Source organism: Monodelphis domestica, chromosome 5 (genome assembly GCF_027887165.1).
Source record: "Monodelphis domestica isolate mMonDom1 chromosome 5, mMonDom1.pri, whole genome shotgun sequence".
NCBI classification, from domain to species: domain Eukaryota; kingdom Metazoa; phylum Chordata; class Mammalia; order Didelphimorphia; family Didelphidae; genus Monodelphis; species Monodelphis domestica.
Genome location: NC_077231.1, coordinates 279708872 through 279736025, shown reverse-complemented (window position 1 = coordinate 279736025; position 27154 = coordinate 279708872). Strand labels below are relative to the sequence as shown.

The window sequence follows — 27154 nt, the reverse complement described above, 5'->3', positions numbered from 1 at the left end:
GCAGCTAAATGGTATGATGGACTGAACATTGGATTTATAGTCAAGGAGAGCTGGGTTCTAATCTTCCCCAAGAAACCCCCTAGCAGAGTGTCCCTGGGCAAGTTACTTAATCCCTCTGTGACTCCTTTCCTTTTCTGTAAAATGTGTTTCATAAAAGCACCTACTTCCCGGGAGTGTTGTATGGATAAATTAGGTAATTTCAAAGAACTTAGCATTGTGTCTGGAATGCAGTAGGCTCTATAAAAATCTTAGCTATTATCATTATAATTATTATAGTACTTTACAAAGCTTAAAGTGCCACATAGTTATACCCTTAGCAGAGATGTTAGCTGTTAGTTGTTTTTGTTTTTAATTTTTATTTTTTGAGAGGAGGAGATCAGGAGAATCTTTCTCCTTGATTTCTCTCAATCTCCTGCTTTCCAAATATTGTCACTGTGTGTTACAAACATGGGCCATGGTTAGCTAAAAAGCCTGAGGAAAGCAAGAACCACTCCATCATGTGCAGAAATCTTTTCTGATAGCTGAGTAACTTTTTCTGGTAGAAGGATGCTCAGCCTAGCAAGTTTCACCTCACTAACAAGATGCACTATGCAGGATTTCAGGACTTGTTTTGTTTTCTGAGGGTAGCCGTAGGCAAAAAAGTCACTACATGAGAGTATAAGAATAACAAATGAGAAAAAAAAAACTCCTAGAGAAGCTGCATCCACTTACCAAAAGCTAACTCTTAGCCTAGAATGCCATATGTGTTACAGAAAATGTGTATCCCCATATACAGCAGAGATAGGCAGTGCCTCACTCCAGTGATAACTAGAGATATTTGGTCATTACTAGGTAACGATAAGAAGCAGCACATTACAGTGGAAACATCAAATTCAAACTATTTAGTGTTAAACCATGACTCTGCCTCAGCATTTGGGTGACGGAAGAGAAAGCAGAAGAATGTAATAAGAATTTCTATAGCACCTACTGTGTGCCGGGTGCTAGGCTAAGTGTTTTGTACTGATATCACATTTGAGACTCACAACACCCCTGGGAGGCAAATAATGTTGTTATCCTCATTTTGCATATGAGGCTACTGAGGCAGAGATTAAATGACTTATCCATGGTCATACAGTTAGTTAGTTCCTGAGGTCAAATTTAAACTCAAGTCTTCCTGACTTCAGGACTAGTGTCTACCCAATGCACCTCTGATGAACTTGGAAAAATCATTTTTTATCTAAGTGGAGCAATTTCCTTATCTATACAATTACGTAGCTGGACTAGGAGATCTCTAACTTTATAGTAGAGAGTGGAGAAGGAAAAGAGATTTAGTACCATTGGTTTACACATTTTAGAAACTGTTAGATCTGGAAAAGTTCATTTGCCACTGAAACTATATCATTCTAAGATTCATAGGCTCACAGGATACTTAATCTAGAGTTGGAAGGTACCTTGGTTTTGTGCACCGTGAAGTGCACAAACTCCCTCATTTTACATCTTAGGAAAATAAGACCAAGGGAAATGAAATGATTTGCTCAATATTGCACAGGTTATAAATTAGGGAAGTGGCATCTGAACCCAGGTCTTATGATTATGGAGCCAGTATTCTTTCTAGTACACTATCCCTGCCCCTTTATTATAAGAGAGAAAGAAATAATCTTAGAAAGAATAAGTACTTTGCCCAAAGTTACAAAACAAGTTAGTGGTAGGCTTGGAACTAGAATCCAGATCTTGAACTCCCAATCTGGCATTAATTGTTATTAAGTGCTCACTTTATAAGACACCGTGGTTGGCATTGGGTGTATAGAGAGGAGAAGTGACAGGATGTTTAGTAGAAGAGAGATTATAGAATTCAATTTGAAGGCATTTGCTTCTATATTCCAGTCATGTCTGTAATAATCTCTTGGATATCATAGCAAAGATACTATGTCCTAAGCCATAAAATCCAGGAGAAAATTTTCAATATTCATTTATTTCATAAAAACTTTCCTAGTCAGTTTTTTGTTGATAATCTAGACAAAGAAATCATGAAATACTGACTGGATTTGTGAATGAAGCTAAATTTTATGGGTTTATTGTTACTCTCACAGACAAATATTAAATTACCTGATAATTTAAACAATATTACAAAATCATTTTAAATTCAATAGGAGTATCTATCATAGGTAAAGACTGGAGGAAGAGGGAACAAGAAGAATATTCAAGGGTCAAAGTTGACGGCAGGATAAATAAAATTTAACAATGCAAAGGGTCAAGAAAAAAGGTAACCTGATATATTTTATTACCAGAAATACCATGACCTTTGGCAAACTATTTAATTGAATTCAACACATTTCAATTTAGCTGGCATTTATTAAGTATATATTGTATACTGTGCTCCATACTTAAAATACAAGATAAAAATGAAACAACTCTTACCCTCATGAAATTTACATTTTATAATAAGAAACAATATATGCACACAGAAATAATATAATATCTACAGTAAATACAAAGTAGCTTTTTAGATAGGCAGGACCTATCAACTGGGCTGATCCTGATATGCTTCTTATAGAAAGTGATATTTGGCCTGAATCTTGAAAAAACTCGGGATTAAAAGAGTTAGTGATGAATAAAGAGTATATTCCAGGTATGAAGGATAGTCTGTGCAAAGGCTGGAGATGAGAATTGCTACACAGCACACTTTTTTCATCTGGCAAATGAAGGGACATACTCCAGGTATCTTCCAGTCCTAAATCTATAATCCTAATTCAGATATGGTATGTAAATCATGGAGTACAATATATGATAGCACATGATAAGGGCAAAGAAGGGATGTACTTCCAACCTGGGCAAGATGAAGAAAGGAAGGGAGGGAAGAAGGAAGCAAGGAAGGAAGGAAGGAAGCAAGGAAGGAAGGAAACGAGGAAGGAAGGAAGGAAGGAAGGAAGGAAGGAAGGAAGGAAGGAAGGAAGGAAGGAAGGAAGGAAGGAAGGAAGGAAGGAAGGAAGGAAGGAAGGAAGGAAGGAAGGAAGCGAGGAAGGAAGCGAGGAAGGAAGGAAGCGAGGAAGGAAGGAAGGAAGGAAGGAAGGAAGGAAGGAAGGAAGGAAGGAAGGAAGGAAGGAAGGAAGGAAGGAAGGAAGGAAGGAAGGAGGAAAGCAGAAAGGAAGGAAGGAAGGAGGAAAGCAGAAAGGAAGGAAGGAAGGCAGAAAGGAAGGCAGAAAGGCAGGAAGGAAGGCAGAAAGGAAGGGAGGAAGGGAGGAAGGAGGGAGAAGAGTAAGGAAGGAGAAGAGTAAGGAAGGAAGGAAGGAAGGAAGGAAGGAAGGAAGGAAGGAAGGAAGGAAGGAAGGAAGGAAGGGAGGGAGGGAGGGAGGGAGGGAGGAAGGAAGGAAGGAAGGAAGGAAGGAAGGAAGGAAGGAAGGGAGGGAGGGAGGGAGGGAGGAAGGAAGGGAGGGAGGGAGGGAGGGAGGAATGGTAGGAGAGATGGAGGAATGGTAGGAGAGATGGAGGAGGAAGGAAAAATATTATTCTTTACCATATTCTAAGCATTGAGATTAGTTCTAGAAATACAAATAGGAAAAGAAATCTCTCCTTTTATGGAATTCACATTCTAATTGATGAAAACAATATATGTAGGAAAGGTTAGTGGCAAGGAAGTGAGCAAGACCTAGAAGGTCTAAGGGACAGGTTATAAGGAAGAAGACATGACTTTAGAGTCTTTAGAATGCCTTAAGGCATCTGCTCCATAGAAGTCATCTACTACAGAGACAGTCAAAACTTGTGTATGTTTTACTTTTACTCCTAGGGTAACCTAATTATAGGAGATGAACCCTGTAATCTTAAATCAGTAAGTCAATAAACATTTATTAAACATTTAGTATAGAACAGCTAGGTTGCATAGTGGATAGTGTGCTGGGTCTAGAGTCAGGAAAACTCATCTTCCTGAGTTTGAATCTGGCTTCAACTATTTACTATTTTAATATGACACTGGGCAAATCACTTACCTCTGTTTGCCTCAGTTCCTCATCTGTAAAATGAGCTGGAGGAGGAAATGACAAACTTACCACTTAGCAGTGGCTGTAGACAAGTCACTTAACCTCTCTTTCCCTTAGTTTTTCCAATTGTAAAAGTTAATAACAGTTCCTATCTCCCAGGGTTGTTGTGGGGATCAACATGTGAGATAGTATTTACAAAGAGCACTTAGCACCGTGCCTGGCACATAGTAGATACTATATAAACATTACCTATAATAACAATTATTATTATTGTCTATATTGAAATCTCTTTGGGGATGATGCTAGAAGAATGGAATGGAGAGGAAGACCATAAATCAAGTTTGAGAATTATGAGAAAATGGGGAATGTCACCCAGTAATAGATATAAAAATAGGCAGAAAATGAAAACAAACCAATTGCTTGTCAAGGAAGAAGTAGCCTAGAGTTCTCATTGAATTTCAGATTAAATTGCTCTGTCCCAAGTACCTTGGCTTTTTTAATTTATTCATTGGAAAACAGCATGGGGAAAAAAAGCATGAGGGTCAAAGAAATGCAAAAACATTAATATGATAAGCTATGTTAATCACTACATATTTAGAAATGCTCATTCATTATGTTTTTGTCTTTCTTTGGGATCCAGATAAAATTTAAATGAATAAAAGACACTGAAGTAGCATTCTAACTCAATATTTTGATCTGGGGAATTCCAGTAATGTATACAAATCACTCAAAATTTTGCTCTTGTGGTTTATAATGGCAACAGAAACATTCAATTACAATGGAGCTCTAAATCACAACACTGTGTATAGTTGTATGTACAAATAAGCTCCTGAGGACATGTCTTTATAAATGTCCACATTAAGTACATTTCCTAGAGAATGTCCTAAAGAGGGAATGGTTAGCAAACATGCTAATATTCATCTACCACACAGAAGAGGTGGATTGTTTATTTTAGATAAATATTCTGCCAATATTTCACAAGAAAATGGATAATAATGGTTATGCATAGCAGAGGCACTGGGCCAGTGTGGAAAAGGTAGCATTTCAAATAGCACCTACAATGGAAATGATGAACTTCTCTTCCTCACTCACTGGGCAGGAAGAAAGGCAGGAAGTGGTGCTACAGGAACAAAGTAGGAGCGAGAAACTCCTTTTCTTTTCCCTTGTAATGAGAAAAAATCCACAATTTTAATCATAGGATCACAATCTTAGATCTGAGATTTTAGAGGTCAACTGGGTATAGAATCATAGAGATGGACATGACCAAGGTCATGTATTCTAATCTCTTAATTTTACATATGAGAGAACTAATGCTCAAAGAGGTTTAAATGATGTAGAGTTGAAAGGTCCTCTGAGGCTATCTATACCAACCCATCATTTTACAGACAATATATTGAGACCTGTGGTTGGTTAAATGATTATCCACACTCACTTAACTGTCAAAGATGGAATTTGAGTCCTATGAGAATTTGAGATTCTGCTTTTCCCTTCTTTATTATTTTACAAACGAGAAGCTGAGGCTCAATGTTCCACATAAGTAGCCAAGCTGGAATTTAAGGCCATGTCCTGGGATTCCAAATCCAGTCTGCTTTCCCCTGCCCCACAACTTCCTCTCCAAAGTGATAAAATATTAAAACTGGGAGGTCCTTTGAGATCTCTCAGTCCAAGAATAGAAAAGTGAATTCTAGAGAAAGGAAGAGACTTAATTAAACTTATGATGGGTGAGAGAACTTGTGTTAACATCATAGAGATCATTCTAGATAAGTTATTAACTGCAAAATCTCCTACATGAAGTCCACACCATCTCCCTTTGATCTGGCATAGCACACATAACTTTATCTTCTGTGAGACATGAAACTGATAACTGTATTCCTCATCTTTATGGGAATCAAGACAATGGCATAATTCTCATTTGGAATACCTGGTGTATATATACTTGGGCTTTAAATTCTCCATTGTGACAGAGGCTGGCACTAGAGAAAAACTACCAAGCAGAAGAGTATGTGAAATTGATCACCTCAACAGAGGAGGGGCCCCAGTAGTGGAATCCAGAGGAGGAGTAGACTCTGGCTGGGAGAGAAGTGAGGGTCTCTCGGTCTTGAGAAGCCAAAGAGAGAAGTTGGGGAAAAGATTTTCTCCTGAGGGTTACCCATTTTTCCTACTGGTAACTAGAAATTTTTCCTCTCAACACTTCCCAATTGAAGGGACTTCTGAAGAGAAACCTGAGCAGACTTTACCTCAGGTCCTGTTGCCCAGGGGTGAGTCAACCTGAATTTCTCTCAGGGGGCTCAGGCTTCCAACGCCAGAGTTCCCCCCAAACTTGATGAGGGGGGGAAGGGTTTAGACAGAGACAGGGACCCCCTTTTCCCACTTTCCTTTTCCCATTCTTCCCTGCCCATTATTCCTTTTGTATTATATGATTGAGTTAACATTAAAAGTTATCTATTCCCCAACATGACTGTGAGTGAATGGATCAAGGGGAGACCTTTTGGTCTCGAGTAGTGGAGCGGGGACAAGAGGGACAAGAGAAAATTGGGGAGAACAGCTTTAGCTAAGGAGGGAAGGCAGAAGGGGGAAAATCTTCAAACCCCCTCTCCTCTCTCTGAGCCAACCCCGTTACATCTGCTGTCTTCCCTAAACCCCTCTTTGAGAAGGGGGGTTCTCTTCTCTTTTACCCTCTCCATACTGAAAGTCCAAGCTTCTTTTTGGGCACAAAACTTCCCTCCTTTTTATCTTTTTTTAAATACTCCAACTATATAAAGCAAGGATGCACTGTGTCCCTCAATAGCTCCTGATCCAAGAACCATTTGACCTTAAATCTATGCAATTTCTTAACTTCCATTGAATTGCTGTGAATGTTGAGGGGTTTAGCATGAAAATCATTCTACTTGGAATACTGGAAAGGAAAAGGAATAAACATTTATTAAATACCTATTATATGCCAGGAATTGAAATCCTTTATCCTTTTCCTTCTTCCATGTCTCCTTCCTATTCTTAGCTATCCTCCCTTTCCACCATCCGAAATGTAGCAAGCATTTGGGTCTTCTCTTCTCTTCTCTCCTCTACAATGTTGTCCTCTAGAATGACTTGCTCCTGAATCATTGGGTCACCTGACTACGTTTTCATGAACCAGTTAAGGTGAAGTGGACTCTGCCTAGAATCTGAAATTCTGAGGCCTCTCTCCTCAAGGAATATTTTTCTGAGGAGGTTGATTTTTCTATGGATTCCAGTTTTAAAAATCTTCAAGCTTCCAAGGACTGAGTGTCATAAGCAAGGAGATATTATATTAGCATCTTGCAGAGTCCAACTCTGTTAAGAACTTTTCTTACTTGGCTAGTTTTTAAGGCTTACAAACACCCTACTGCATCTGACTCAGCCCTTTATTATGAAATGTTCATCTCCTAAATAGAATCTTCTATTAAGCCCTTACAACTGTCTTCAGAGATACTTTCTGCTCTCCCAGAATAGATATTAGAATTGAAATGGTGGCCAAATGACATTAAATAAACAAACTAGTCTGGGGAACTTTTATATCTATAACTCAATTTTACATTTCAATGAATAGATTTCCTTTAATCAGAAGTATTCTCCTCTTACTGACCACTCCTCTATTTTATATACCCTTCCTTCCTTCCTTCCTTCCTTCCTTCCTTCCTTCCTTCCTTCCTTCCTTCCTTCCTTCCTTCCTTCCTTCCTTCCTTCCTTCCTTCTGTGACAAGGAAATCACTTTAAAAGACTGATATATATTAATTTGAGGTCGCCAAGGAATTCAGCTATGTAATTCCTAAATGAAAACTCAAGTCAGCCGTCAGCCTTTTATAGAGTTTAATTACAAACAGGAGGAAGAAAGGAATTAGAGAGAGAGAGAGAGAGAGAGAGAGAGAGAGAGAGAGAGAGAGAGAGAGAGAGAGAGAGAGAGAGAAAGGGGAGAGAAGGGAATAGGGCTTAAATACCCCTTCTGTTTAGGCTGGGCCAAAAGGCCCAAGCCCTTAGATAGCTGGGGCAAAGAAAGGAGATCAGTCCCTATTACTCACGTGACCAAAATGGAGAAACAGTCTCCGGGGCCTCCACCTCCAGCTTCCTTCAGAGCAAGCTTCTCAGAGCACCTCTCCAACCACTCAAAGCCAAAACTCTCCAACCAACCCTCAGTCCTCAGACCCCCCTATCTTTAAGGAACCCATCCAAGTTCCCTCCCCTCAGTTCTCACATCTACCAATCACTGTCCATCATTTTCCCTGTGCCAATGGTGGCTCTAGCTTAACCCAGGACCGCCCAGAGGTCTGTGGCTTTGCACATGTCTGTTGGAGGTCATATTCTCAAATAATTAAATCTTGATCTTTTGCTACAGCCCTTCCTAAATCCTGTTACCCTGAGTAGGGTAGAGATTGGAATAATTAAATTTTGATCTATGCTGCAGCCCTTCCTAAATCCTGTTAGGACTGAGTAGGGTGGAGATTGCAATTTCCAAGACTTGGTTCTGTCATTCCAAGTATCTCCATTGTATCAATTCTAAAATCAATCATGACTCAAAGAAATTCCTGTTCTATGCTTAAGCATAGGTCAAAGTCCTTTCCATTGTTCAGCAAAAGGTTTCTGTCCTAAAGTAATTTTAAGAAGGGAGGAGGAGGAACCTCCCATGCCAATGGGGTTCACATTCCAATAGAGTTCCCATTCTCAATAGGAAATTTTTCAAGTATGAAATTTCCCAATGGTGAAATTTCCAACATTTATAAGTCTAAGAAATTTTAAGGTTTACCCTTCCTTCCTTCCTTCCTTCCTTCCTTCCTTCCTTCCTTCCTTCCTTCCTTCCTTCATTCCTTCCTTCCTTCCTTCCTTCCTTCCATCTTCTTTTCTTCCTTCTACCTCCTCTCTCTTTCATATATGATAAATATCTAATAAACTCTTGCTAAGTTTACTTGACCTAACCAATGCTTCATTGGTATAGGGAGATCCCAATGAGGAAACACCCTCTCCCAGTGGAGACTAGTACCCATTCTGGAACTTTAAAGTCTTAGAGAGTTGTCCGAGCCACTGAGACTACAAGTAACTTGTTCAGAGTCATACAGTTAGTATGTGTTAAAGGAGGAACTAGAATCCCATTTTCCTGTCCAAAGCCAGCTCTCTTGCTCATACTCAATGATGCCTCTTCTCGCTTTGAAACTCTTAATTAAAACCCATCAAAGAAAAAAAGAAAAAACTTGTTATAAATAGAATGTGTGAGATTTCAAAATCCTTTTATCATTTGCTCATCTATATGATTTGGTATAATACCTTTATTGGGTGTCTTTGCCCTCACCTTGACCACTACTCCATCTTTACCTGTCAATTATTTTGAAAACTACTTTTCCAATTTTAATTAAAAAACCTCAGATAACTGGCTTCTGGTCAAGATGACGGCGTAGAAGCAGTAAAAGTTCAGACCTTGGAAACCCTTCCTTACCGATCGCAAATAGAGTGCTCCTAGGACACCGAAATTCAAGCTGAACAACAGGATAGACAGGGGAACCCTCCTCCTGGACCTGGATCAAAAGGTACCACACCCCAAAAGCCAGAACCCTAGATCACTTGGATCTAAGGGGTAGGCAGAAGGAAGGTCCCAGGACCCATCCCCCCAACCCAGAGTGCTGAGCCCACTGCAGCAGCGGGAACCTCAGGGCTCTGAGGACTCACCTTGAAAGCAACCTGAGCCAGTCTCCGGAGGTGCCCAACACAGACGGCAGGGAAACATAGAGAGAAGGGGGAAGCCTGTAGCCCCCTGGCTGGGTCCTTCCATCTGAGTCTCAAGGGAGGTCCCAGCTTTAGGGCACCAGCTGAACCCAATCCCATCAGGAGCCCTCAAAGCTACTGAAAGGACAGAAAACTCAGGGCTGGCAAAGGGGTTGCTCCGAAGAGCTTACCTTGAAAGTAACCCAGGCCAGTCTCTGGGCATTCAACACAGACTGTGGAGGAGGAGGTTGTTTTTTTTTCTTCCTTTTTTTTTGGCTTGGGGATCATTTGGCCCACACCACCTGAACCTAATCCCATCAGGAGCCCTCAGAGCTTCTGAAAGAACAAAAACCTCAATGCTGGTGAAGGGCTTATCTTGAAAACAACCCAGGTCAGTCTCCAGGCATTCAACACAGATTGTGGAGGAGGAGGTTTTTTTGCTTCAGGGCTCATTTGGCCCAAACCAGGTGAACCTAATCCCATCAGGATCCCTCAGAGCCCAGGCAAGCCCCGACCCCTCCCCCCTTAGAGAGCAGGGTCTTCTGAAAGAACTAGCTGAACCTAATCCCATCAGGAGCCCTCAGAGCCCAAGGAGGCCATGCACCTCCCCCCTTAGAGAGCAGGGTCTTCTGAAAAAACAGAAACCCAGAGGCGAAGTCAAGATGGCAGCCTAGAAAGAGCATAGACCTGGCTGCCTGGCCAGAGCTTTGGAGATCCTCCATATTTGCTCCAGTCATCCAGGAAGTTTAAAACTCAGAGTAAACCCAGCCCAACTAAGCTGAACTCAATCCCATCAAAAGTTTCCAGAACACAGGGAAGCCCAGGCTCCCCATCCATCCTCATTGACTGCTGGACTTTAAGCCAATCAAAAGCCTCCAGAGGACAGGAAAGCTCAAACCCCCAACAACCCTCCCCCAGAGATTACACCAAGAGATCTTCTGTTAAAGCTCCAAGAGGGGAGACTGATAGAAGTCCCCAAAAAACAAAAAAATGAGAGGAACAAGAGCACAGACAAATACAGGGAGTAAAGAAGGGGTGAATTTGAGCAAACAACAGAAACGGAAGAAAGAAACTACAATAGACAGCTACTACTCAGCAAATGGAACAGAGGGGGAGAGATCAACAAACAATAAACCAGAAATCCCAGCGAATTGGATACAGGCTGTGGAAGAACTCAAAACACAACTAAGAAAGGCTGAAGACAATTGGGAAAAGAATTTAAAAATTAATATAAGTCATCTGGAAACAGAGGCACTTGAACTAAAACAAGAAAATAGTGTCCTGAAAGCCAAAATCATCCAGCTGGAAAATGAGGCAAAGGAGATGAAAGATGAGGCAAAGGAGATGAAAGACGAGGTAAAGAGGATGAAAAACAATCTTCAAAGAAAATCAGACCAGAAGGAAAAAGACAACCAAAAAGCCAGAGATGAAATCCAATCTTTTTTTTTTAACCCTTACCTTCCGCCTTGGAGTCAATACTGTGTATTGGCTCCAAGGCAGAAGAGTGGTAAGGGCTAGGCAATGGGGGTCAAGTGACTTGCCCAGGGTCACACAGCTAGGAAGTGGCTGAGTCCAGATTTGAACCTAGGACCTCCCGTCTCTAGGACTGGCTCTTAATCCACTGAGCTACCCAGTTGCCCCTGATGAAATCCAATCATTAAGAACCAGAGTAAAACAACTAGAATCAAGTGACCTCACAAGGCAGCAGGACACTATAAAACAAAACAAAAAGAATGAAAAAATTGAGGAAAATGTGAAGCATCTCATTTACAAAACAGATGATTTAGAAAATCGTTCAAGAAGAGACAATTTAAGAATAACTGGACTACCAGAAGACCACGACAAAAGAAAAAGCCTGGACATAATACTAGAGGAAATTATCCAGGAAAACTGTCCCGAGATCCTAGAACAAGAGGGGAAAGTGGAGATTGAAAGAATCCACAGATCACCCCCTGTATTTAATCCCCAACTGACAACACCAAGAAATGTTATAGCCAAATTCAAAAACAATCAGATGAAAGAACAGATATTACAAGCTGCCAAGAAGAAGCCATTCAGATATCATGGAAACACGGTGAGGATAACACAGGATCTGTCTGCATCCACACTGAAGGACTGAAAGGCATGGAACACGATATTCCAGAAAGCAAGGGAACTAGGTCTACAGCCAAGAATAAAATACCCATCAAAACTGACTATATTCTTACAGGGGAAAGTATGGTCATTTAACACAACAGAAGAGTTCCAAGCATTCATAAATAAAAGACCAGACCTGAACAGAAAATCTGAAGTCCAACCACAGAACTCAAGAGAATCATCAAAAGGTAATTAAAAAAGAGAGGAAACAACAAAAACAACAACAAAAATTTTTTAAGAGACTCGATAAATTAAAATGATATGTATCCCTATAAGAAAAGAGGTCATTGGCAACTCTTAAAAACTATTGCTATCACCTGAGCAGCTAGAAGAACTACAATCAGAGGGAACAGTGACAAACTGTATAGGATGAAAGGACAAGACATAAATAGGTATATAGATATATGCATGCATAAATACATATACATGTGTATGTATATATATAGACATGACTAAAGCTAAAAAAGAAAAGAGGTTATGACTAAAAGAAATGGGAAAAGAAACAAATGGGGGTAAATTTATATGTCACAAAAAAGCTCATGGCGGGAGGGGGGAGAACATCGATACACTGGAAGGGTAAAGAGGTTGGAGATAGGAAATACTCAACTCTTACGTACTTTGAAACTGACCCAAAGAGGGAAGAACAATCCAATCCATTGGGGAAGAGAATAGATTTGTGCCCTATAGGGGAGTAGAAGGGTAAAAAACAGACAGGTGGGGAGGGAAGCAATACAAGGGAGGGAGAAGGTGGGGGGGGAAATTTTTTAAAAGACTACAGAGGAAAATAAGGGAGGGAATAAGAAGGGAGGGGGGTAGAAAGGGAAGTACAAGGGGGACTGATTTAAAGTAAATCACTGGACTAAAAGGTAGAGCTGAAGAAGAAAGGTTAGAATTAGGGAAGGATATCAAAATGCCAGGGAGTCCACAAATGACAGTCATAACTTTGAATGTGAATGGGATGAACTCACCCATAAAAAGTAGACGAATAGCAGAATGGATTAGAATCCAAAACCCTACCATATGTTGTCTTCAAAAAACACACATGAGGTGGGTAGACACCCACAAGGTCAGAATTAAAGGATGGAGTAAGATCTTCTGGGCCTCAACTGACAGAAAGAAGGCAGGAATGGCAATCATGATAACTGATAAAGCCAAAGTAAAATCGGCCTGATCAAAAGGGATAGGGAAGGTAATTATATTTTCTTAAAAGGGACTTTAGATAATGAGGAAATATCACTAATCAACATGTATACACCAAAAAATATAGCACCCAAATTTCTAATGGAGAAACTAGGAGAATTGAAGGAAGAAATAGACAGTAAAACCATATTAGTGGGAGACTTGAACCAACCATTATCAAATTTAGATAAATCAAATCAAAAATAAATAAGAAAGAGGTAAAAGAAGTGAATGAAATCTTAGAAAAATTAGAATTAATAGTCATATGGAAAAAATAAATAGGGATAAAAAGGAATACACTTTCTTCTCAGCACCACATGGCACATTCACAAAGATTGACCATACATTAGTTCACAGAAACATGGCACACAAATGCAGAAAAGCAGAAATAGTAAATGCAGCCTTTTCAGATCACAAGGCAATAAAAATAATGATCAGTAATGGTACATGGACAACCAAATCAAAAACTAATTGGAAATTAAACAATATGATACCCCAAAATCATTTAGTTAGAGAAGAAATCATAGAAACAATTAATAATTTCATCGAGGAAAATGACAATGGCGAGACATCCTTTCAAACCTTTTGGGATGCAGCCAAAGCAGTAATCAGAGGTAAATTCATATCCCTGAGTGCATATATTAACAAACTAGGGAGAGCAGAGATCAATCAATTTGAAATGCAAATAAAAAAACTCAAAAGCGACCAAATTAAAAACTCCCAGCAGAAAACCAAACTAGAAATCCTAAAAATTAAGGGAGAAATTAATAAAATAGAAAGTGATAGAACTATTGATTTCATAAATAAGACAAGAAGCTGGTACTTTGAAAAAACAAACAAAATAGACAAAGTACTGGTCAATCTAATTTAAAAAAGGAAGGAAGAAAAGCAAATTAACAGCATCAAAGATGAAAAGGGGGACATCACCTCCAATGAAGAGGAAATTAAGGCAATCATTAAAAATTACTTTGCCCAATTATATGGCAATAAATACACCAATTTAGGTGATATTGATGAATATATACAAAAATACAAACTGCCTAGACTAACAGAAGAAGAAATAGAATTCTTAAATAATCCCATATCAGAAAATGAAATCCAACAGGCCATCAAAGTACTTCCTAAGAAAAAATCCCCAGGGCCTGATTGATTCACCAGTGAATTCTATCAAACATTCAGAGAACAGTTAATCCCAATACTATACAAACTATTTGACATAATAAGCAAAGAGGGAGTTCTACCAAACTCCTTTTATGACACAAACATGGTACTGATTCCAAAACCAGGCAGGTCAAAAACAGAGAAAGAAAACTATAGGCCAATCTCCCTAATGAATATAGATGCAAAAATCTTAAATAGGATACTAGCAAAAAGACTCCAACAAGTGATCAGAAGAATCATTCACCATGATCAAGTAGGATTTATACCAGGGATGCAGGGCTGGTTCAATATTAGGAAAACCATCCACATAATTGACCACATCAACAAGCAAACCAACAAGAATCACATGATTATCTCAATAGACGCAGAAAAAGCCTTTGATAAAATACAACACCCATTCCTATTAAAAACACTGGAAAGCATAGGAATAGAAGGATCTTTCCTAAAAATAATAAGCAGTATTTATCTAAAACCATCATCCAACATCATCTGCAATGGGGATAAACTAGATGCATTCCCAATAAGATCAGGAGTGAAACAAGGCTGCCCATTATCACCTCTATTATTTAACATTGTACTAGAAACGCTAGCAGTGGCAATTAGAGAAGAAAAAGAAATTGAAGGCATCAAAATAGGCAAGGAGGAGACCAAGTTATCACTCTTTGCAGATGACATGACGGTCTACTTAAAGAATCCTAGAGATTCAACCAAAAAGCTAATTGAAATAATCAACAACTTTAGCAAAGTTGCAGGATACAAAATAAACCCACATAAGTCATCAGCATTTCTATATATCTCCAACACAGCTCAGCAGCAAGAACTAGAAAGAGAAATCCCATTCAAAATCACCTTAGACAAAATAAAATACCTAGGAATCTATCTCCCGAGACAAACACAGGAACTATATGAACACAACTACAAAACACTCGCCACACAACTAAAACTAGACTTGAGCAATTGGATAAACATTAACTGCTCATGGATAGGATGAGCCAATATAATAAAAATGACCATCCTACCCAAACTTATTTATCTATTTAGTGCCATACCCATGGAACTCCCAAAAAATTTCTTTACTGATTTAGAAAAATCCATAACAAAGTTCATTTGGAAGAACAAAGGATCAAGGATATCCAGGGAAATAATGAAAAAAAAACATAAATGATGGGGGTCTTGCAGTCCCAGACCTCAAATTATATTACAAAGCAGCAGTCATCAAAATAATTTGGTACTGGATAAGAGACAGAAAGGAGGATCAGTGGCATAGACTGCATAGACTTGAGGTAAGCGACCTCAGCAAGACAGTATATGATAAACCCAAAGATCCCAGCTTTTGGGACAAAAATCCACTATTCGATAAAAACTGCTGGGAATATTGGAAGACAGTGTGGGAGAAATTAGGAATTGATCAACACCTCACACCCTACACCAAGATAAATTCAAAATGGGTGAGTGACTTAAACATAAAGAAGGAAACCATAAGTAAATTGGGTAAACACAGAATAGTATACATGTCAGACCTTTGGGAGGGGAAAGACTTTAAAACCAAGCAAGATATAGAAAGAATCACAAAATGTAAAATAAATAATTTCGACTACATCAAATTAAAAAGCTCTTGTACAAACAAAACCAATGTAACTAAAAAACCTCAAAGCATAATTTCTACCTTTTGCTATAACTCATAGTGGGTAACTTTTTTTTCATACTTTCCTCTTATGGATGATCTTGGTAGCCTCTCTGTGGACTGGATCATTGATGCCACTTTGTAAATGTAAGTGGTCTCTACTATTTTCCTAGTGCTAAGCTTGGAAATAATAATATTGCTAAGAGCTTGGCAATAAGAAAGACTATAAGTTTGCTCAACTAAGAGAGCCTTTAGTCAGATGTGGAACTAAACATCCTTTCATTCAAATAAAAATCTGTCCTTACCCACCCCTCATTTCCATCATTTTTAGCCTTATGTCACAGGTACTCCTCTTCATACATAAATCATAGGGGCATAGATTTAAAGTTGGATGGAACTTTAACAGGTTGCTAAGTTGACTTTCCTTCCCTCCTTCTAGAGATTTATGCTGGGTCATATACAACTAGTAAATCTTTGAGAAATGATTTGAATGTAGGTCTTTCTACTGAATCCAATACCTTATCCACTGTTGTGAAATAGAAACCCACCACCCCAGTATAGATAATTTAGGTAAATGAAATCAAAAAACCAAATTTCTCTAACTCAAGGTAGAAAAAGACAGTTCTTGCCCTCCAGGAGCTAAAGTTCCAATAGAATAAAACCAGGGAATAGTGGCTAGGAAAGAGAACTTTCTTGAGTGGAATCAGAGAAATGTTTAATGGAATCATAGGATAATCCATAGTTATGGCTTTTCTAAAAGTAATGGTAGAATTGATTAAATTACTGTTACTAGAGTAAGAAGTAAAAATAAGGATGGGGAAGGGCATACTTAGTGGCAGGGCATTTTTCAAAGTGGATAGATTCAAAATAAGGTCTGGGGCTAGCCAGAGAAGGAGGAATAGTCTCTGATTCAGATGCTGCAATTCCATGTGTGGATGGGACTGGAGATGGGAGGGTTCTTCAGCAGGGTAGATGGAAAGGGTTCTAGATTGATAGCTGTTTGGAATAGACACTCTCCTAGATAAGCTTATTGATATATTCTTATTTCAATATCCAATTCAGGAGCTACTTCCCACATAAAGTATTACCTTTACTCTCAGTTTAAAATGATTTCTTGAACCGGGAATCTCTGACTTTATCTAAGCACTTAATCAATTTCTAACAGATTTGTTTATAAATCTGAGGAGCTTATATGTATGTATATCATCTTTGGAAGCATGGAGGGCTTCATCTTTGTATGCCCAGAACCAATCAGGGGCATTATAATAACAATGGGTGAAAAAGGAAGCATTATGATAATATTTTAATGTTTACAAAGGACTTTACAAGTGTTCTTTCATTTGTCCCTCAAAACACTGAGAGGGGTAATTATTTTCACTTTACAGATAAAAAAAATGGAAACTAAGAATGACAAAATGACTTCCCAGGATCACACAACTAACAGGTATCAGTGATAAGATGTGAACTCAGGTCTCCCTGACTCCAAGTCTAATACTTTATCCATAGTAGTACTTTAATAAATATTTATTGAATAATTATTGAAATGGATGAATGTTAATCAAATAAATGATTTAGACAGGCAACATGGTATTGTGCCTATCAGTCAATCATTCAGGAGGTCTGGCCTTGGAATCAAGAAGACTTGGACTTAAACTATTTCTGAAACTTATGAGCTGCTCTAGTGACCCCAGACAACACTCTCAAAGGAAATCTTAACCTGGGGTTCATAAGTTTTAAAATATATGTTTAAATAGCTGTATTTCAATATAAATCATTTCCTTGACAATTCTATATAATTTTCTTATATACATTTAAAAATATTCTTCCAAAGAGTACCTGGGTTCACCAGGGGAATCTGGGACACAAGAAAAAGCAAGTATAGCTCCAAGACTTATAAATGACAGATTAATTGCTCCTTTATGTAGGTGGGAGGAGTTTCTGCACCTTTAGTTTCCCATATCTGTGAAATCTCAGATCTACATAGATATAGGAATTGGGGATACAAATGAACAAAGAAGGCACTTAATAGATGTTTGTTGACTTAATTTGAATGATCAGTGCTATTGCCCAGATATGCATGTGTCCTCTTAAAAACAGAACAATTTCTAAAATAGATTTTTAAATTAATAATATATTAAAATTTATATAGCTTTTTAAGGTTTGAAAAGCACCTTACATATTTGATTTGCTCATTTGATTTTCATTACAACCCTGTGAGATAAGGGCTATTGATATCCCCATTTTATAGCTGAGGAAATTGAGGCAAAGTGATATTAGATTACTTGCCCACAATTAGAGAGCTAGGTAAACATTCAAGGGAGGATTAGAACTCAGATTTTTTTTGACTCTAAATCCCAGATTGTCTTTACTGTGACACCAAGCTACCTTTTGGGGGATGAAGGTGGCAAAAATGTGCATAGAACACATTAAATGTTGAAAATAAAAGCTACCTTTGTCTACATAAAAGAGGAAACTGTAGACTAAACCAACAGAAAAATAACTTCCCCCAAATCCAGAGTTTCTTCTAAGTAATTGCTGATGTTGTCATCAGCATGAAAAAATAAGGATATTGCTCAGGCAGCAGTTCCCTAGTGCAATACAGCTATGTAGGAAGAAATGAAGCCAATGATTTCCTATTCCTCCAGATACATCCCTGCAGCATTGAAGAGTGCCGAGAAATCAGTTCAAATGTGATGCCCAAAATCCTGCCAAGGCAGCAAACTCCTTCAGACCAATTCCATCATTTTCATTCAGGCTACAGAGCTTTGGAACAATCTGGGGAATATTCAGAAAGGACTAAGGCAGTGTTTTCAGATGGGAAGATTAGAAGTTGGCTGTGGCTCATGTTAGGAGGCAGAGCAGCCTCCAGATTGGAAGAGCTTGAGGGTTTTGTTTCAAGGAAATTCTGAAATTGTTGAGTTTATGACTGTAAGTAGGATAATAGGGAGAATGTTAGGAGGTGGGTACATTCAGCTCTTTTGTGGGCATGGGGGAAAAGAGCAAAGAGCCAATTGGCCCAGAGTTCCTCAAAGACCTACCTGTTATGATCTTGGGGCCCTGAACCCCAAAGCTCTACCTTTTATTACCTGTGACCTTGGAAAAGGTCTCTGGCTCTGACACTTATTAAGTGATCTAGGTTAAGTCACTTAACTCATCTATAAAATGCAGAGCTGGAGGCCCTTTAAGCTTCAAAGTTCTATGATTCTGGACTTCAGATTTAGAAACTCCTTGGGGATTCAAGTCACCCCAAGGTGATTTAGTATGGCAGAACCCTCTGCCCCTACAAGTTACACCTGTTTTAAACATCTCTCTATTGGATTATAAACACACACACACACATCTGAAAGCCTTTGATTGCCCAAGCATGATAAATAGGAAAAAAGAAAGTATGTTTTGGGTGAGGTAGGAAAGGAAGGTGGATAGGAGGCAGCTGGGTGGCTCAGTGATCTCTTGGCCAGATGTAGATATGGGAGGTACTGGGTTCAAATCTAGCCCCAGATACTTCCTGGTTGTGTGACTGGGCAAGTCATTTAACCCCCATTGCCTAGCCCCTACTGCTCTTTTGCCTTGGAACCAATATATAGTATTAATTCCAAAATGTAAGGCAAGGGTTTGAGGGGGGTAAAAAAGGAGGGAGGGAAGGGAAAGGATAAAAACACTTTTAGTGTCTAAAGAGCCTTTGTTTTCTCATGGTCACAAGTGGTACTCTTGCCAAAGCCCTAACTTCCTAGATTTTGCAATCTGATTACCTACATAAAAGTGACTGTCTTAAAGGAACACTGGATTTAAAATCAGAGGGCCTGGGTTTAAATGGTGGCTCAGTCACTTACCAGCTAGGAGACTTGGGGGAAGTCACTTAATTTCTTTGGGTTTTACCTATAAAATGAGTAGGTTGGATATGATGATCTCTAATGTCCTTTAGCTATGATTCCCTGACCCTGATGTCTTCATCCCCAAATATCTCTGTGCTATTCTTCTTTAGTCACTTTAAGTCTTGTCTAACTAATTCTCCATAATTTGATTTGAGGTTTTCTTGGCCAAGATACTGGGGTGGTTTGCCATTTCCTTCGCTAGCCCATTTTACAGATGAGAAAACAATGGCAAACAGGTCTTACTCAGACACAACTAGGAAGTGTCTAAATCTGGATTTGAATTCAGGTTCTCCTAACTCCATATCTGGTACACTATGGAACCTAGCTTTAGCTAAGGTCCTGGCAAATACCTTTTATCTCTCCATAACCATGATATCAGCCCGTTTGCAGCCAGATCTGTTCTGTTACTATCCATATCCCAGGAGGAAACACAGATCCAAACTCCTGGAGCAACCTCAAACTTGCCATGAGTTCTACAGAGTCCATGGACAAGATGATCTTCTTCAATGAGATCATCAGTCTTAGCTGGAACCAGAGACTAAACCTAAAGCATCTAATTCTCTGGTGCATTCCCTGACGTGTGAATGAGATGACATGCCCCATTTAAACAAACTGACAGATATTTCTCAGTGCTTATTGCAGCTGAGCCAGTGGATGGAGATCTGACCTTGGAGCCAGGAAAGCCTGAGTTCAAGTCCCATCACTAATAGGTCCTGGGTGGGTGATACTGGGCAAACTCACTCAATATTTCCATGGTCTAGGCAATTGTCTGAGATAGGGATTCATATCCTGGGATCGGTGACCTGTTTTATTCTTCCTTCAGTAAATATTTTCTGAGAAGAGGTTCATTGGCTTCACAATACTGCTAAAAGAGTCCAACACACACAGTGCTAAGAACTATTATAAGGCTAGAAGTCATAGAGGGGGTGCCAACCTGCATTGGTAAAGGAAGTTTTGCACCCAAACCTCCCATTACCAATGAAATCAAAAGGCCAGTTCCTGTCCACAAATGTGTACTGGGCACTGCAGTAAGTACCTAAAATATAAAATAAAAACCAAAACTGTTGCTCTCAACAAGCTTGTATTCTAATGGGGGGAGACAAGATATTCATAAATTGGGAGATACAAGGTAATGACAGAGTACATGAAATGTAGCCTTAGGGAAAAAAAGTACTAGCAGACAGGGAGATGGGAAAGGGTCTCCTATGGATAATCCTATATGGTGCCTCCTTCTCAATAAAACATACGGAGTTATTTTTAGAACATAGGAGGTATACTCATTCCTTGGCACTGTCATCACAAAGGAGATCTGATTCATCAAATTTCTGTGTTGTGAGGCTGCCATGTTTGATTTTCAATTCTTTTTTTTTTTTCTCTGAAAGTCACTAATCAAATGTCAATAGTTTTTGGTGAAACAATCACTTCTAGTCATTAGCATCCATAGGAGATGAGCCTTTGACCTGAGAGAAGGAAAAAAGCCCATGAGAACGCTCCCCTGGGATGTACCAACATCCTGGCTCTATGCACACATATACTTACATCAAATGGATAATACATATTTGTTCTTCATACATACTTCCATCCTCCTATACACCCTGTCTATTTTTTGCAAAGAAAACATCAGTCCACATATGATCGATTTTTTTGTGGCTTAGATATTGTTATCTATTAGTCAGTAGGATTTCTTGAATGCCCATCTTGTGCTGAGCCTTGTGCTAAATGCTGGCCATCACACTCATTTTTATCAATTGTTATAAAACAGAACAAAGCATTCCCCCAGAAAATACAGAGAAATTTTGTAGTTGGCGAAAAGGTAGATGACATCAGAAATGAGAAGTACATGGCTTGCTTTCCCATTACTGGGTAATTCATTTTAATACTCATTAGGTCAAAACAGATGCTTCAAATCAGTGCCTAGAATTGTTATTCTCCTAACCAGAGCTCATGTTTTAATGCTTTTTGATAATGCTAAAAAAGAAAGCATTTTCTGGTTTGAGGAAATGATTTATTTCATGCCTTCATTATTGCCTTGGGATTGATTGTCACTTGGATTAAGACAGAGTATAGTCATTACAAAGAAATGTTCCCATGTATTTTATGAGAAAAAGTCTAATTATTTATAATTTTATATGATTCTACTGTACAAGTGGGGGATCAGGAACCAATGTTTTGACAGGTAACTGAGAGGGAGGGAACAGATAAAGAGGAACCCCACTTCTCCCAACCCAGGTAGAGCTGTCTAGAAAATGGAGTTGGATGTTGGATATGACCAGAGCTGAAGGGTAAGAGAAAATCCCCTTTAATCTCTATTCTTATTGTCCTCTTTAGTTGATTGTATCTATGATCCCCTTTAGTACATTGAAGATATATGATTTCTCAGTAAGCTGAAATATCTATTTATTCGATAAGGGGTTTGGTATAATAAGTTAGGAAAGAGGGAACAGGAAATCCCTAGATCAATTTTCCTCAATTTTCCTTCTATTTTCCTTCAGGGGTTTGAAGCTCAAGTCTAGGGACTAAGTCCCAGATGATCTTAGTATCTTTGTATAGTCAAGATGATGTATTTCTTGGCACAGAGATATAGTTTCTGAAAGAAATCTTCTAATTTATAGGCTATTTCCTTCCCCAAAGGGGAAAAAGTCTTTATCCAACCACTGTAAGACAGATAGATGATTAGTCTGGATCTCTTCTGTTCAACAAAGGGATTTATAGCTAGATAGGCTCAGTGAGAATTGTTCCTTCCCTCTTTAGTTCAAAAGGGAAAAAGCAGAATCTCTAACTGCTCAGCTCCTTTTCTTAGCTGGATGTTCCATTCCCATCCCTGTTGGCAGCCATAGTTCTATCTCATTCTCAGATGAGATAACACTGCAAATCCAGTCCTTGAATTTCCTTCATTATTTCTCTCTTTCACACTACCATGACTATGTCTGGAATATATGAATTACCACATGAGGTTTTGTTTTCGTATTGCTTCAGGAAAAGTTTCTTTTATATAGTGGTAAGTGTTGCGGCAGAGAGAAAAGGAGCTTATTTACCTCTGATGTTTATTTAGTCCTGGTCACTAATTTGAGGTCTTAATATCAGAGATGAAAATATTATTAATAAATACATTTACATCCAATATTGTGAGTGTAGGGAGAGCAGTGATATGATTGTACTTGCAGGGATACAGGATGAAGCTACAAGAATATAAGTAAAATGTCATCAACTCAACACTGCCCATTCAGTGTTTCTAAGTAAAGTTACCAAGAGACTAGCCCAACCCTGGCACTAGCAACCAGAGGCAGGATGGAAATTGAAAGTAATTTATTCATTCCAATCCAAATATCGAAAAGCCCCAGGGAGTTCATGCTGAATTAGAATTGACTTGTTCTTGGTTTTATTTTTTAAAGACAAATAAGTTTGATAAAGTCTCAAAATATTAGCTATCTCACAAAATTTCTATGGCCTCTCCTTTGTTAGGAGGCTACCACTTAGTAGACACAATTCAGTGGAGAAACAGTATAATGATAGGTTCTAGTTCCTCATTCTAAGATGCTAACTATACAATTGTCTTTCACCTGTGATGTGGAAACCTGAAGGTGTAAGTATTCTTGAATGTATGCAAAATTTTAAAATTGTCTTGTCATTTTATTTAATTAAATACCTTTTCTTTCAGATAATTTATCCTGAGTTTGCCTGATTAACAACAACAACAATAAAAGATGCATATTGGGGCTTATGAGGTATGGTTTTCATTGTTGACCAAGAAAGAATCTTAAATTTAGGAATAGCTTTTATGAAATCACAGTAAGGGGGTAATTTGGTGTATATTTGAAAAGGAAAATTTTAACCACTTTTTCTTTAACACCTATTAGATTATGTCATACTTGGAAAGAGGAAGCAAGTAAAACAAAATCAGACATCTTGTTTGTGTAATTCTGAGGTTCTTGTCCAATCTTTAAAGAGGCTTGAAAAAAGGCAAGAAAAATTGACATACTGTTCCAAACCTAGTGATATTTGAACAAACATGGTTCAGGGAAGTGGTTCAGACAGGTATAAGATATACTTTATATCATTCTGTCTAAAAGTTGGTTCTTCTTTCCTTTGATCTAGGATTCTTGAGACAAGGATAGTTAGGAGCCAGATGAAATGGGTTCATGCAAAGTGTTAGGGTCTTTTAAATATACATTATTAAGTACACTCATATTATGTTGTATTTTAAAAATTAAGCAGAGAAACAATGGCATACATTTTGTCTTAAGAGAAGAAGAATCTAGAACCAGTTTTTTTCCTAATTTATTTTTGCCATTATTGGACAAAATATCAGAGTAAAATTAACTAAAAGTAGCATAGACCAGGTGGGTTGCCATGGGACCAGTTCCCCAATAACACTTGGAACTGTATTCTGTGATACAATTCCAGAGATGTTCTGAATGGGTCTGCCTGCTGGTCACCTCCATTGACATCACTTGTGAGTTGTTGTTTTTTTTTCCCTCTAAGCTGCAGCATTGAGTTAAATGATAGGGTTTTACCTATGAGATTTTTTCATTATCTCCTCTATTTTATCCCACTTGGAAAACATCTCTGCCTCCAAAGTTGCTGCCTCTTATTTCCTTTATAGAGGTGCAGATATCATTTTAGGAACAGCTTCTTTGTGGTGTTTCCACTTCTATTTTTCCACTGAATTGTGGCCATTTCAATCAATAGATGGGAAGGGTGTATGCCAAAGCAGTAGTATATTGACACTTTATTTAATTTATATGTTGTAGTAAAATATTCATTAGTTAATTAAGAGTTAATTGGGAAATAGGGTTAATCAACAAAATTTATGGATAGATGGATAAGAGAGAGTTCAATGAGTTGGATTTCTTTAAGTCAGAATAGAATCTCAAAGAAGACTGATGGGAAGAGAATTTTCCAAAGGAGCTTTGGGAAAGATAGTTGGACCAATGACTCACTCTTTGAATGATTCTGAATAAGGAAGGTTGTTCGAGTAGCCTGCTTTATGAGTTGGGAGAATTTCTGGTGAATTTATCTCTTGAAAAACATCCTAGCAGGTCAGTGTTGGGTGCAGTACCAGGGCTTGGCCCAATAGGTGGCAGAAAAGAGTGAGCTGTTTGAGTGAGGAAGTCTGAGAATTCTAACAAGCTGCTTTTTTGAAAATCTGAGCAGCAGGAAAGAAATCTGACTTATTACTCTCTATTTATAAGTTTATATTTTCAGTTTTAGGATAGAAAGATAGTAATTCCCTCATGGGAAAGATTGTTTGGGATTTATTTAGAATTTATTAGTTATAGGAAATATTTTTTTATCAATATCTATTTTTTCCTTTTCCTTTCCATTTTATACCAAATTTTAATAGTTATAATAAATTGAGCTTCATATAACTGGTCTGAGCAGGAGTTTTTCTTGTGATAGAGGTTTCAAACCCTAGAACTGGAGTTACAGTCTGGGAAATTGATGGAGTTTCTGGAATCTTGGGTAAGCATGAGTTTCTGTCAGAGAGAGGTAGTTAGCTCTCAATCCTGAGAAAACCTAAGGAAAGGTCTGGTCAAGACTTTGCTCCTCAGAAAAGACTTACATCTTTCTCCTGGTGATTGGACACCCTTCCCCCCCCCCCCAACGATTCCTAACTGAAGAGGGAGTTTGAGAAGACAGACAAGCAGCTGACAAGATCACCTCACAGCTCCTGGTGCCCTGGGTCTGAACAGTGCCCAATGAGGCCAAGACCAGGGCCATCCAAGCCTGACTCTCTCAGGGGCTCAAGGCTGCCAAGGCCTGGGTTCCCCAAGTTGAGGAGGGAGAAAGGGGTAGGTAGAATAGGGACACCTTTTCCTCTTTTCTCACAATCCCTTCCTATAGCCATTTCCCTGTGTTATTCCCCACTTGATCAATTAGAATAAAGTTGTTGTCTTTTCCCAACTGACTCCAATGTGAGTGGGAAACAGTTCCAACTTGAGGGGAAAAGTAACTTTTCTCTTTCTGAGGGGAACTCTATATATTAGTAGTAGAGGGGAGTCAAGAGGCAGTTGGGATGTGTAGCCATGGATGAGGTGAGGTTGAAGGGGAAAATTATTCACCCCCTCTCCTCTCCCTTGGCCAAGTTAAACAGCAGTTGTCTCCCCTGAACCCTGCTTTGAGAGGGAAGGTCTCCATTCTTTCTCTCTATCTTTTCCACCAGACTGAACCTCTATTACATTCTTCAACTGCTTGAGCAGCCATTTCTTCTCAATGGCCAAACTCAAGAGCCTGTGCATAGCAGTATGAACTATTGGTAATACCAATACCAATAATTAATAAGGGTCACTACCTCAGAAATAACAATGTAGTATAATGCATCATGTGAAATGCCAGATTGGAGAAATCAAAAGCCATAATTAATGTCATTCAGAGAAAAAGCAGCAATCTCAGATATGAAGATACTACTACTCTGATGGCAGAAAAATGAAGAATTCAAAAACCTCTTGATGAAGGTAAAAGAAGGAAGTGTAAAAACTGGCTTGAAGCTTAATATAAAAAAAAAAACCTAAGATTTTGGCAACTGGTCCCATCACCTCCTGGCAAATAAGAAAGGGAAGCAGTGTCAGATTTTATATTCTTTTTTTTCAAAGATCACTGGAGATAGCAATTGCCGCCATGAAATTAAAAGATACTTCTTGGAGGGAAAGCTATGGAAGATTTGGACAGCATATTAAAAAGCAGAGACATCACCTTGCTGACAAAGGTCCATATAATGAAAGCTATAGTTTTTCCAGTAGCAATATATGGCTGTGAGAATTGGAGTATAAGGAAAGATGAGTGCTACAGAATAAATACTTTGAATTGTGGAGCTAGAGAAGACTTTTCAGAGCTCCTTAGAGAGCAAGGAGATCAAAGCAGTCAATACTTATTTCAGATTATTTACTGGAAGCTCAAATACTGAAGTTGAAACTAAAATACATTGGCCACATAATGAGAAAAGAAGACACATTGGATGTTGGGAAAGACTGAAGGCAAAAGGAGATGGTAAAGGATGAGAAGGATAGATAATATCATGGAAATGAACTTGGATAGACTTTAAGAGATAGTGGAGGATAGAAGGACCTGGTATGCTATAGTCTAAGAGGTCATGAAGAGTCAGATGTGACTGAATGTTTGAACAAAAAGAATTTTAATATAATTGGCTTCCTTTAAATTGTACATTTTAAAAAATAGATTTAAACTATTATTCTGAGATGGGATCCATAGACCACCAGATTGCTGAAGTGACTTAAGTCACAAAAGAGTTTAAGAATTAATTCTGTAGATTCTAATTATTTTTTCTGCTTGGAGCTCTAAAAAGAATGATTTCTCTTCCTAATTCTATCTTGCTTCTATTCTTAATTTAACCAGAATTATATTAGCTCTTTTGGCCATCAAAAATCTTTTTTGATTTGTTGCCTAGGCTTACCCAAAATTTCCTAAAGGTTATAGAATCAGAGAATGCTAACCTGAAAGAAATCTTTAGATCACATTGTTCAAATGACTTATTTTGCTGATGAAGAAACTGAGGGTCAGAGAGA

At 38.5% G+C, this 27154-nt stretch overlaps 1 protein-coding gene and 1 long non-coding RNA gene across 10 annotated transcripts in view; one reads left to right on the top strand and one right to left on the bottom strand.

Moving 5' to 3' along the window:
• MYRIP (myosin VIIA and Rab interacting protein) overlaps positions 1 to 27154 on the bottom strand; it is a 448499-nt gene that overhangs the window by 264763 nt on the left and 156582 nt on the right. The window lies entirely within an intron of this gene.
• Positions 5793 to 21977, top strand: LOC130454655 (uncharacterized). Its single transcript, XR_008912460.1, has 3 exons — positions 5793 to 6211; positions 17145 to 17203; positions 21808 to 21977. It is a non-coding gene; the product is annotated as an uncharacterized LOC130454655 (long non-coding RNA).